Here is a 13,925-nt window from a genome sequence, read left to right on the forward strand (position 1 = left end):
GACAAAGAGCTGAAGATGTTGGATGCTCCTTAGCGCGAAGAGGATGTGTGGCTGCTGTGTGTTGCTGAGCACAGCACGGCATTAGCCTCAGTAGACCCACATCTTAGGCACAGGAATGGCAGTAGTATGGCAACCTGGCAGGCCAGTGGAGAGCCTTTATAGTCTATATTTTTTTAATATGATGCTCAGAAGGAAAGAGACGGGTCAATTAGGCTTGGGGAAGAGGCCACATTTGAGATGAGCCCCTGGTATCTGCAAAAAAACTGGGAAGAACTCAGAACATGCTAAGCAGCAGACAGTTCATGTCCAAAATTGGAGGCATAAGGATCTGGTATGGTCACAGCATACCAGAGATCAGATCCTTGCATTGATGGGGACACATGTGCAACTGGATCCTGAGTGTCCCTCAGTGATGGTCCGGTGGACACCAGCCTCGTGGTCTTTCACATCTCAGCACGATCTTTTTAAAGACAAGGTCTCACTGTGACTCAGACCGGCCTCTAACTCAACATCACCCAGTCTCCCAAGTGCTGGGGTCACAGGTATGCTCCTACACCCAGCTCCCCCAGAATAATCTTACTACACCCCCAAGCAGGAGTTGAGAAGATTTGGGAGCCTCCCAAGGTGCACCTCCCGTAGGTTTCCCTCCCACCCTCCGGGGTTAAATTCCTCATTGCTCATATTTGCATCCTTAAGGGAAATAACTCCCGCCGGAATGAGCAACCAGCCCGCCCCGCCTGTGGAACTTCCTGTGTAAATCTCCCTTCACCTGGGCATGGTGGTGCCTGTCTTTCACAGTAGTTGGGAGCCAGAGCATTTGAAGCTAGCCTAGGCTTTGTAGTGAGACCCACCATCTCAAAACATCCAGCCCCTCCCCCAAGTCTTCCCCCCTGCACACCCCCTCACTCACCACCCCACCCACCCCGTGGTCTGCCTGCGCGCACCTGCGCTCGTTTGCAAATCCGGGAAGCTGCCAGGATGTATGTGGCAGCGCTGGCTCCTATCTCCTGGGTATCCTCTGATACTTTAGGTGTCAGAGTGGATGGTGCAAGCCTTGGGCACTTGGCATTCTCTGCCCTGCTGTTACCTTGTACTCCTGGCTTGGCCTCGTCCAGATCCCACTGCTTGCAGTCATTTAACAAAGAGGGTGCCAGCCTCTGCCCTCCTGGCTCCCATACTCAACTCGCTAAGGCCTACCGTTTGTGAGTTCCAACCGTCGCTAGCCCTGGCACTTCATACTATTATTCAGGCATTTACCGGGCAACTCCTCCCTGACAGGCAATCGTTAAATTTTCTCATATCCTGAGCACAAATCAAATTTTTATTTCAAATTTGCAGAAAGAGAATCAGCACACACAGAGAAATGTGTGTGGTAGTTACACCTCTCAACTGACAGCACACCCAGAAAGGCAGCCTATAGGAGAGGTCCATGGTTAGGGATGTGCTGTCCACCACGGTGAGGAAGGCATGGTGGCCACAGTGGCTCTGTCGGCACTGGAGAGAACTTGCAGTGGGCCTTGTCCACACCTTAGTGACAGGAACTGGAGATGCCTATCGCCTTCATGACCCCACTGGTGGCCCACTTCTGCCAGAGGGGCCAGCTATCCAAAAGGCCCCACCATCTCCCAGAGCAGTGCCACCAGCTGGGGACCATAACAGAACACTGGCCCAAAGCTCAACCTAAAGAAGGGACTTTGTAAAGGAGTGACTGTGTGCTGGTGCTCTAGCCAACAGAGCTGTGTGCTGGGATGGAAACAGGCTGTTTTCAATGTGAAACCTAATGCCACACACCAAGGGGATTATTAAGAGGGGTTTATTTCAGCTCACAGTTCTGGGGTCAGGAGGTGGAATCCAGAGGTGGCTAGCCTTGCTGGTGGAGGCTTCATGTGATTCAGGGCATCCATGGGAAAACATGGAAGGGTGTGTGTGTGTGTGTGTGTGTGTGTGTGTGTGTGTGTGTGTGTGTGTGTGTTGAATATATGTATGTATGCTTGTATCTGGTTTCTGTGAACAACCGCTCTGATTCCAGGGCATACTCCATAAGCTTACCTAACCCTGATCCCCTCCCAAACACCACACTAAATACCACAGTGAGTAATTTCCTCCTCTTAATTCATCTCCAGGGCATTCAAGGGATGCCAAGTTTCCCAGGGGTCACACCATACAGGCAGCACTTCCTGGTGCTTAGTCAGGTGCCCTGAAATGTGGCTCCTTCGACTAATGTGAAAATTTCACTTGAACAATTTGAAGTTGTTTATTAGCATCTAAGCTTTTTTTTTTTTTTTTTTTTTTTTTTTTTTTTTTTTTTTTTTTTTTTTTTCCAACTGCCTCCACCAAGAGGGGAAAACTTAGAAAGGTAGAAGAAGAAAGGACCCGATGGATAGTGTGACATCTGTGGAGGGTGCTTGCCCTGCACTGTGGCCTGGGATTTTCCCAGCAGCCCCCGCTGCGCTGGAAGCCAGGATGAACCCATCTGTTTTTAACTCTGTGGAAGAAAACACTGGTTTTGGCTCATTCTGGTTCCGGTCTCGTGGGCGGTCAAAGAGCACAAGTGTGATGTTCAACCTTCTAGATTACCGACAAAAGTCATTAAATAAAAACCAAAAAAGCCCAAACCGCCCCCAAATCACGGCAAGTTTCTGACACACCGAGGACCGCGCTTCGCGCAGTGGGTTGGATGCGCTGGTGACGTCTTGGGCTTGCCAAAACGCCATAGTAGGCTCAGGCGACGTCAGTGTCCGTGGGGCTGTGGGCATGGCGCGTCACCATTCTGAGTGAACCGTAGGAAAATGGAGGGAAGAGCAAATGACACCCAGCGGCTCCTGTGTCCAGAGCACCCAATGTGGATAGGGAGACGGGACGGACTCTGCTTTGGTCCCTGCTGCCCCCTGGTGGCCATAACTGTCCTGCGTCCTCGAGCCTTCCCAAGTGCAGCCCACGTAGGTGCAGCCCACCTTACCTGAGCAGGCATCATCTTCCTCTGAGGCTTTTCTCCCACAAGTTCTCCTGCACTGGGGAACAGCACAGGCATTCAGGGTACTTAAGCCCCGCTGTGTGGAACCGGGCCAGTCTGAAACTTTTCTGAGCTCACATCCTCATCTGTAAACGGGACCTGTCTCCGGAGACTGTGGTGAGAGTTAAGTACCTCTCTTCAGTGAAAACCCTTGCACACATAACACTTAAAAAGCATTTGCTAAGCTTTCTCTTGATGTCTACTGAGTGTGTCTGGATGGCGTGGTGGGGCAGTAAATCATGGCCAAGGAAAATGACATCCTCAATTCCAAGGACAGAACAAGCCAAGACAGAATAAAATGTGCCCCACGGTCACCACCACCACCCCCTTGTCTGTCTACACTTCCCCATCCCCCATAGGCTATGTGCCTGTCACTGCTTTTCCTTTGCAGTCTGGACATGATGAACAAAAGGCCGCACAGCAGGCAAATACTCCACTGCTGAGCCACCCCACCCCCTTCTCAAAGGTCCAGATCCTTTGTCCCAGCACCTGTCATGCAGCCCCAGATCCAGTCCCTCGTAGAGAACACCACTCCCTAATGTTATTAATGTGTGGTCCAGGCTGCAAACACTATATTGCCCACTGTCCTTTGGTCCTGTCCTTTTGTCCTCTGATGAACTCTGGGTCTCCTTTTTGGGGGTGGTTCTGCCTTGGCTTCCAGCCGGCTATCTCAGTTTGAGTCGTTCTACACAGCTGTCCTTTGGTACCGTGGGACCACAGGGCACACTGACACTTCTTCCTGATCAGAAAAATCAGCATGAGAAAGTCCTTTGCACTGTCCGTCCACTCTGTGCGTGATGTGTGGTACCTTTCCAGCCATACTGTGATCTTCAAGAGACACGTATAGAGATGGAAGATGACGGCAAATGCAGCACAGTAAAGAAAACGTTCGAGCTGGGGAGCTGGCTCAGCCATTAAAGGCTAGGCTCACAACCAAAAATATAAGGGAAAAAAAAGGTCCTTGAACGCATCATTGAATCATCTCAATTCTTTTGTTGTTGGTTTGGTTTGGTTTGGTTTGGTCCCAAGACAGGGTCTCTCTGTGTAGCCTTGGCTGCCCTGGACATGCTTTGTAGACCAGGCTGGCCTTGAACTCACAAGCGATCCACCTGCCTCTCTCAATTCTTAAGCCACGTACTTTTGTTTAAACTGAAGCTTCTTTTGCAGTGGTAAAACAAGGATCTCTGAGGGTAGGCACGCCCAGCTCCTACACCCACACCCCGAGAGCATGTTTACACTGGCAGAAAGGCGATGAATGTTACAGTCAGAGTCAAAATGACAATACCAAGCCAGGGGCCTCTTTTTTTTCCCTGCAGCCACAGGGAGGCTGATGTCCAACTCACCCCTCCTCCAACTCTTCCTTTTGATTTCTTCTTCCTCTTTCCTTTACCTTCACCCTCACCTTTCCCCCTTCCCTTCCCTTCTGTCCCCTCTTCGCCCAATGAGTTCATTGCAAACTCTTTAAAATCTGGTCCGACAGACACAGTGTTCCCAGCAGGAAGCCTGGGACTTCTAAGTGAATGAGGGTGGGAGTGATGTCTGTGGCTCTCTGGCTCACTCTTCCTGAGCCCTCTCTCAGTTCTCCCTGATCGCCCACCAGGGTGGCACAACACCTCATGGCAGTGGCAGCGAGTGTGGGTTTCTGTTCCTGTCTCTGCACTTCCCTCCTGTTTATAGTAAATTATGGTAAAGGCACTGCTTTCCATTCTGAGGAGATGAGGTTTCTTTTGAAAATAAAGTCAGTTAAATAAAACATTAAACAAAAAAGTCAAGAGATTAGTAACAGGAAAAGTGTAGCCAGGGGGTTGGGAGACAGCTCTTTGCGTGAAGCGATTGATGAAGGAGCCAGAGAATCTGAGCTTAGATCCTCATGGCCCATATAAACTCCAGATAGGTGCCAGGCACCTATGGCTGCAGCATGAGGGCAACAGTGACAGAAAGATCCAGAGGCCACCGGCAGCCAGTTTCAGAGAGTCAGTGAGCTCCGGGTTCAGCGAGAGACCCTCTCTCAAAAAGTCAGGCACAGAGCCATGTTCAACCTCTGGACGTCAAAGGAACACACAGGGGCTCTCACACATGTGAGTACACACACACACACACACACACACACACACACACACACACACACACACAGAGGAACAGTCAAACACAGCACGTGGCTCTGCACGCAGGAAGCAATCCACACCCAGGTCTCCCCGCACACAGACCCCATCTGCCTCACTGCTCCCCACTTCATGACCTGTTAACTCTTAGACCCTTAGCTGGTGTGACCTTGCCACGGTCTGCAATTTCAGACACTCCCTGCTCGGCCTACCTCCCTGGTGGACCTTCCTCTGCTCGGCCTTCCATTTCTCCAGGAGCTTCAGCTTCACAGGGCCCTACACTATCAGGTCTGACATAGTGGCCTCCTTCGGGACCAGCTCCTAACTCCCAGTTCACAAGGCCTCTGTGAACCTGATGCTCTCCTCAATGCTCCAACACAGCATGTGACTCATGCTTAGCCAATCAGAGAACCCCCCCTCTCCACCTGGCATGGTGGTAGGCACAGGGAGTCACTAGCCCAGTCCTTCTACATATGCCAAGGCATGTTGATATCCATGGGAGGTCTCCCCTTCTCTGAGAAGAAAGGAAGGGAGGTACACAGGGAGGAGAGGGAAGGGAAGAGGGGGGCACTGGGAGAAAGGACAGAGGGGAAGTTCTAAATGGGATGTGAATTAAGTAAATAAATAATGAAAAAAAAATTTTTTTAAAGGTGACCGGGTGTGGTGGCGCACGCCTTTAATCCCAGCACTTGGGAGGCAGAGGCAGGCAGATCACTGTGAGTTCGAGGCCAGCCTGGTCTACAAAGCAAGTCCAGAACAGCCAAGGTTACACAAAGAAATCCTGTCTAAATAAATTAATAAGAAGAAGAATAAGAAGAAAAGAACTTTCTCAGAACTAGTACTGGACTCACTAGGTGCTTTCTTTGGACTCCACAGCCTAGTAGGTGACAAACCTAGTTTTCTGACACCCCACTCCCAGCATTTTCTGTTCTTATGCAAATGAGCACATCCTAGAACCCATATGCCTTCTACTCCGAGGGAATTACTTCATCCCCTTGCCCCACGCATGCATGGAGCCCTAGCCTTAAACTCTTAAAACAATGAGCCAGTAAATGCACTCTATTTTATCTTGTTGATTGGTTCAAGGTCTTGCCATGGAGCCGAAAATGCTCTTGCCTCTGCCTCCTAAGCCCTGGGATTGCAGTATGCATTACAACTCCATTTGAAAAGCCAGCTCTCATCCAGGGAAAGTGGCTCAGCTGGTGAGGTGCTTGCTTGGCATGTGTGAGGCATGCATGATTCCCAGCAGGGTGTAAAACTCCAGGTATGGCAGCACATGCCTGACATCTCAGCATGAAGGTGAGGCATGACAGCCCTGGGGCTTGCTGGCTAGCCTGCCTAGCCAAATGGATGAGCTCTGGGGTCAATAAGAATACCTGTCCAAGGACATTCTCCACAGTTAAGTGGAGAGTGGGCACTGACTTTCACACGAACTCTGGTGCCCCATATTTGACCATGTCCCCTTGATGGGGAGGCCTGATGGCACTCAGAGGAAGGATAGCAGGCTACCAAGAAGAGACTTGATACCCTAGCATCATATTCAGGGGAAGGAGGTCCCCTCAGTCACAGTCATAGGGAAGGGGAATAGGGTGAAAGCGGGAGGGAGGGAGGAATGGGAGGATACACGGGATGGGATAACAATTGAGATGTAATATGAATAAATTAATAAAAAATTATAACGCAAAAAAAGAATGCCTGTCCAAATAAATAAAGTGATGAAGACATCTAACAACAACCTCTGGTCTCTGACACATGTGCACACATGCATGCACATACACCTGTGCACACTTGAACACCAGCATATACCTACACACACACAAAGCAGCTCTGCTCTTTACAACCATAAAACTACTGACTGAGGAGCGATTGGCCTTTTGTGGGGGGGGGGGGCATAGAAGCCTCAAGCTCCCTATGTAGCCAAGGGCAACCTTGAGCTTTTGGTTCTAGTGTCTCCACCTCCTGAGTGCTAGGAGAATGGACATAGGCTGCCACTGTGGGCTTCCGAGGGTCTGGGGACCTGTCCTAGTTTGCTGTGATAAAACACTGTCCGGAAGTAACTTGGAGAGAAAAAGGCTATTTGGCTTATGCTTCCACACCACAGTTCTTTACCAAGGGAAGTCAGGGCAGGAACCTGGGGCCAGGAACTGATGCAGAGGCCATGGAGGAAGGTTTTTGTTGGCTTGCTCCCCATGGCTTCCTTAGCCTTCTTTCTTTTGCAACTTAGGACCACTTGCCCAGGGATGGCACCACCATAGTGTGCTGGCTCCTTCCACATCCATTGTGAATCAAAAAACATGCTGCTCAAATATGCTGACAGGGTGGTCTGATGGAGGCAATGCTGCTCAAACATGCTGACAGGACTGTCTGATGGAGGCAATGCTCCAACTGAGGGTCCCTCTTCCCAAGTAACTGTCAAATTGACACAAAAACTGAACCCAGGGCTTCATGAAGTTAAGATTGAATTCATGAGGCTGGGTGTGGTGGCGCACACCTTTAATCCCAGCACTCAGGAGGCAGAAGCAGGCGGATCACTGTGAGTTTGAGGCCAGCCTGGTCTACAAAGTGAGTTCAGGACAGCCAGGTGTATACAGAGAAACCCTGTCGTGAAAAACCAAAACAATAATAATAATAATAATAATAATAATAATAATAATAATAATAATAATAATAATAATAGTAGTAGTAGTAGTAGTAGTAATAAATAATAATAATAATAATAATAATAATAATAATAATAATAATAATAATAATAATATTCATGTAGAAGAAAATGTACCATTTTAACCATTAAAAATATATATCCAGGCCTGGGGACATGGCTCAGTCAGTAAAGTGCTGACTGGAGGAGCCTGAAAAGCCGGGATCTTCTGGCATACACCCGTGCGAAAACATCTGGATACAGTGGCAGGCACCTGTAATCCAGCTCTGGGGAGGCAGAGCCAGGCGGCGTCCTGGTGCTTGCTGGCCAGGAGGTTTGGCTACACTGGAGAGCTGCAGTTCAGTGAGAGGCTTTGTCTCAAAATACAAGGTAGAGGAGAATGGTAAAGACACTCAACATTGACCTTGGGTTTTCACTGCATACACATGCGTACAGTGCGTACACACACACACACACACGCACACACAGGCTTTAGTATATTTGGCATGAGCTTCCAATCAGTGCAGAACTCCAGGACAACCTCAGCAGCAGCTGCTGCTCCAGATGCGCTACTCTGCATCCACCCCCAGCAACCAAAACGTCATCTTTGCAGGCTCAGCCTCCATGGCTTTTCCCTATGAGGCTTTGAAAACAGGATAGAATTAGTCTCTCCATGTGCACATCTCTCTTTTATCGTTTATTGTTTTTACTTTGCATGAGACAGGGTCTCACTGTTTAGGCTAGTCTGGAGCTCTTTTTTATTATTACATTTGTATTAATTATTTGAGAATACCATGCATTCATACTTAGAGTGTATTTTGAGCATATTCATCCTCAACTCCTTTCTCTAGCTCCTCTCAGATCTACCCCCACCCTCACTTCTACCCAACTTCACTTCTCTCTCTCTCTCTCTCTCTCTCTCTCTCTCTCTCTCTCTCTCTCTCTCTCTCTCTCTCTCTCATACACACACACACACACACACACACACACACACACACTGGGCTGCCCATACACTGGAGCATGGGGCCACGCCCTTAAAGAAAACTGACCCCCCCCCCCAGCTGCCATCAATAGCTCCTCAGCTAGGGGTAGCTTCCACATGCTGGATTCTGACTGGCTTGGGTTTGCACAATTGTCGGTAGGCAGCAACAGCTGCAGTGGTCCCATCACGCCCCAGGGATGGGCTTCTCTCTGGTTCTCCCCAACCTCCGCTGCCCCCTCAGTGGTCCCTAAGCCCTGAGGAGGAGGTGCAGCATAGATGTCCCATGGGGCTGAGCACTCCACTGACAATCTGTGCACTTTGGTTGTGAGTTTGTGCATTAACCACTGTCCACTGCTGTGAAGCAGCGTCCCTGGTGAGGTCTGAGAGCTGCACCAATAGAGAGGAATTGAGACGTCAGCTTGAGACTGTCCATTTAGTAAAGTAATAGCAGTGGGTTCGCCCCAGAGGCCTGGGGCTCTGCGCCCCCCAGTTCAGCCTCACAGATGCGGACCCCCACACCGGCCTCCTTCAGACTTGTAATAATGAAACATTTTAAACATATACGAAGCACAATTCCTGTTCATTTCTCAGTAATCTTCTCATGCAGGGCTGAGATTTATTTTTTCTTCCGCCCTAGCCCCTAGCCCAGGGCCAGGCTGGCACAGGTGTTCAGCAAAAAATAAAATAAAATGGAAACAAGGGCCCCTCCAGTTCATCCCTGGGTCAGACCAAGACATAAACGTTCTCACGAATGTTTGTTGACTGGCTGACTGGCATTGTTGGTAACTCATCCTCATCAGACAACACTTGGATTGTGTGTGAGGGGCTGTGGTGGGGAGGGGTGGAAGGGACTTTACAGGAACTGATTGCTCTCTGCACTAACAATTAATTAAACCCAGAACTAAATTGACAGTTACTTGTGCCATGGCTGGGTACCCGTAAAACCACCTCCAGGCACATCTGCACCCGCCTCAGACACGTCAAGGCAAAGGAGTGGGTGGGCAGAACAGAGTAGCTATGGTGAGCATTGACTTTCTCATGGGGCTAGTGATATTTACGACATCTCCAGAGGACCCCCTGGGATTTCCGTGAGTGGGTCCTTGCAAAGCCACCATTGCAGCACTGGCTCCTTTAAGAATTCTGCGGAGGCTGGTAAGGTGGCCCAGTGGATAACTGCTTGCTTTTGGGCCTGCCAGCCTAGGAAAGAACCAACTCTACAAGTTCACAAGTTGTTCTCTACCTTCCACATATGCACCACATATATGACACACATACATATGTACGTACACACACACACACACACACACACACACACAAACACACACACTCTCCTAACTGGAGAGGATCATGTAGGATACATTACTTCTTCCTGGGGCTGAGAGAATGAGCCCATTGTCTTTCAGTTCAAATGTCACCACCTGCAGGAGACACCTGAGCCTTGGTCAGATGTCTCTCTTCTGGGTCTTCCAGGCACGGGCTTCTTTATCCATCCCAGAAGGAGCCCAGCACAATGTGGGTGCTGCCACAAGGAAAAAGGAAGTCAAGGTGCAATTTCAGCCCATCTGCCTGGGCGCCATCCTGTCTGAGGTACCATAGCTCTGGCCTTGTACCCACCTAGTCTATCTGGAGGAAAGAAATGCCAACTCCTTAGGCTGTCCTTCTCTGTGGCTCTGTGTCCCTGATTACCCTTGACATTGACATCACAGGAGTCATCTTCCTTCTTGTCAATCAACTCAGTGCAGCCCAGTTGTGACCAGGAACTTGGTTGCTTCAGTCTCCTGGTGGTATGCATTCCGGCTGCCTGGCCACTTCCCCTCTCTGGTTAACCATGCTCTGTCTTTGCCCTGACCTTCTGTCAGACCCTGCCTGCGTTTATTCACCCTGCTCCATCCCCAGTGTGTGAGCAACAGCTATCAGTAACTGTTGATTGCCTGACAGTTCTCAGTAAATATTCTTGTGAGAGCTTGACATTTTTTGATGTGGGGAAACCACGGCAGCCAGTGCTTTCAGTAAAGCGGGGCCTCTGTGAGGAAGGGAGTCTCTGCCGAAACTTACCGCAGCTGCCTGGAAGCAGAGTCACCACAACCCTCCTCCCCGTGGGCACCCATTCTCAGGAGACCCAGTGTCTGTGAACCATGGCAGAGCATAGGGAGAGGAGGTGGCCCGGGGAGGGAGGGTGATACTGAGGAGCTTGCACACTTGTGCACACGTGGGCACGGACCTGTTTCCAATACACTTGACACTCACCTCTAGGGTCATTGTATTCCATTAGGGGATTGATGGAGGCTCAGGGTTCCTGAGTGATATGGGGAGGCCAAGATGGTGCTGGTTTCTGTACAGTATATGTCACCCACTCCTGCCCATGGCCCAATTGTGATTGTGCTACGTGGCTTCTGAGGGAGGGCTGTGCATGCTCGTGTGTGTGAGTGTGACATGGGGGGGTTGATATGGTCACTTAGTACACAGCAGGGTCATCTCTGAGTGCAGAGGAAGCATGCGGGACGGGTTTGACCACTATCCTTCCACATCCTCCCAAGCTGTATTATGCAAGCTGGACCTCCATTTCTTGCTTTACTCCATTCTCAGCTCCTAGCATAGCATGGGGGCATACAGTAGGTGCCCCATAAATATCTGTTTGTATGCCAAAATGTGCACACATGCCCCCTCTGCGCATTGCCACTTTCTTGTACATGGGTGAACCTGGTGGATGGAGGTTCTGCCTATGTGTTTCTGCTGGCCTGTCACCCATGTGTGATGAAACTCATGGAGGGATCCATTTTTGTGGACTCTGCGTAACTATGCACATATACAGGTTAGACACATGAGCAAGGGTGTTCACATGACCACTGGCACGTGATGTCTGAGGGATATGTTCTCCATGTGCTTGCGCTAGCACCTGTGAGTCAAGCTGAAGGGGAGCTCCGGTCCCTGGCCAGGTGAACTCCAGCTTGTCCCCCTCTGGCTTAGTGTCTGGCTCCTTTACCTTCCTTCTGGAGTCACTCTCCTGAGTCACCTTGGACTCCAGGAACAGCGCCCTGAGGATAAAACATACTCAGGTCAAGAGACTGAAACTACCCCAGAGCAGGGACTGCAAGCTGAGCGGACCAACCTCCCCAGCTGATGGCAGTATCTACAGTGAGAGGCTGCACCTGAGCAGCAGTGAGCATCTCAGGGGACCAGAGTGCCCCTCGGGAGATGACAGCAATAAGGACACTTTACAAGACTGTCCGGAACTGAGACCATGGCTGCCCAGGCCACCTGGCCCGGGATGACTAATCACACAAGAGTTCTGCCCTGCCCCCAATTCTCACCTCCTCTTAAACATAAAGCTCATCTGTGAGGTGAGGCCACCAGAACATCTGCCTTCTAGAGCTGCTTGCAGAGGGATTCATAGCACAATTGCACCAGGCATAGCTCAATGCATTCTCTCTGCTGTTGTCACTTGCTACACAATCTGTGTACACATGTTTTGTATACTAACTGACATGTTTTTAAATCATTTTAATTATGATCGTGTGCATGTGCCACAGCGAAGCGGTCGAGGTCAGAGGATGTCTTCCCAGAGTCAGTTTCCCTCTCTCCCCAGCTCCAGTGGGTTCCAGGGTTGGACTCAAGCCACCAGGCCTTTAGGCTTATGCAGCCAGTGCTTACTTTATCGGCCGAGCAGAGCAGTTTTTCCTTCTTGTCTCCTCGTCTTTTTAACATTGGGCTCCATCTTCCCGAAGTAGGAGTCTGTGAGCTGAGTTTGTTTGGGGGGATGCTGGGGAGTGTTCCATGAGTAATAATAAAACTGGAAGGGCCAAGGGCACCTGGGAATCCAAAAGGATGCAAGCTGCTGAGAAGGGAACTGAAGTGCGTTGACTCCTCACTGACTTGCAACTCTCCTGGCTTACCTCTGTGCCCTGGGCTCTGAGGCTGCTCCCCGCCCACTGGGGCCTTGAGGTCAAGGGAAGGAACAAAAAGAGCTTGGTATGTTCATAGCAAGATGGGGCAACGTGAGCATCGAGAAGGACAGACAGACAGACATCAGGAAAGCTTCCCAGGGGAGTGGGAATACAAAAAGAGGGAATCATCTTCCAGGAGATGGCAGGGGCATCCACTGGGCACAGTTCATGCAATGGCTGGGGGAGCTGACTAGTGGCAAGGACATGGAATGCCAGGGAGATTAGCAGGATGGGGCTGGTGGCCACACATGATGTTGGGTACTAGAAGGGTCTTGACATCTGTAGGCTAGCCCGAATCAGGTCTGGCAGGAGCCACTGTCTCCTAGAAGAGTCCTAAGTGGGGCAGGGCAGAGAGCCTTTCTACAAGGGCTTACTGAGCACCTCTGTGTGCCAGGCACCGCTCTGGGTGTGCTTTCACATGGGACAGAGCAACGTCCCTGTCCGCACAAAGTATAGTCATGTGCAGGAAGCAGATAGTCAGGGGATGTCACAGAGACTCACAGTGTAGCTTAGATGACCTTGGTGACAGGCAGCTCTGGCAGAAGAGAAGTTAGAGAAGCACCTAGATTCCAGAGATGGCTGGGAACCCCCGTGATGACAAAGGGACATTTAACCATAGGATGAGTGAATTAAAGGAACAAGCACACAAACACCTAGTGTTGTAGGTGGGTGGGAAAGCTGAGGCAACAATCTTGTGTAGGAGCCTAGGGCAACATGGACAAGGAGAGAGGAGAGGAAGTGAGGGTGCCAGGGACCCCAGAAGGGATGCTCAGCCAGACATGTGTTGATCTCATATCCGTTGCACAATGATGGCACTGGCTGTAGTGAGAACAGTGCATTTTGGTAGAGGGGATCTAAGAGGTCAAAGAGAGCCTATTTCTGTGCCCTGGGCTCTGAGGTTGCTCCCCGCCCACTGGGGCCTTGAGGTCAAGGGAAGGAACAAAGAGAGCTTGGTATGTTCATAGCAAGATGGGGCAATGTGAGCATCGAGAAGGACAGACAGACAGACATCAGGAAAGCTTCCCAGGGGAGTGGGAATACAAAAAGAGGGAATCATCTTCCAGGAGATGGCAGGGGCATCCACTGGGCACAGTTCATGCAATGGCTGGGGGAGCTGACTAGTGGCAAGGACATGGAATGCCAGGGAGATTAGCAGGATGGGGCTGGTGGCCACACATGATGTTGGGTACTAGGAGGGTCTTGACATCTGTAGGCTAGCCTACAGGGCAGGGGTGCTAGCGGTTTA

Source organism: Acomys russatus, chromosome 5 (assembly GCF_903995435.1).
Source record: "Acomys russatus chromosome 5, mAcoRus1.1, whole genome shotgun sequence".
Classification (NCBI taxonomy): domain Eukaryota; kingdom Metazoa; phylum Chordata; class Mammalia; order Rodentia; family Muridae; genus Acomys; species Acomys russatus.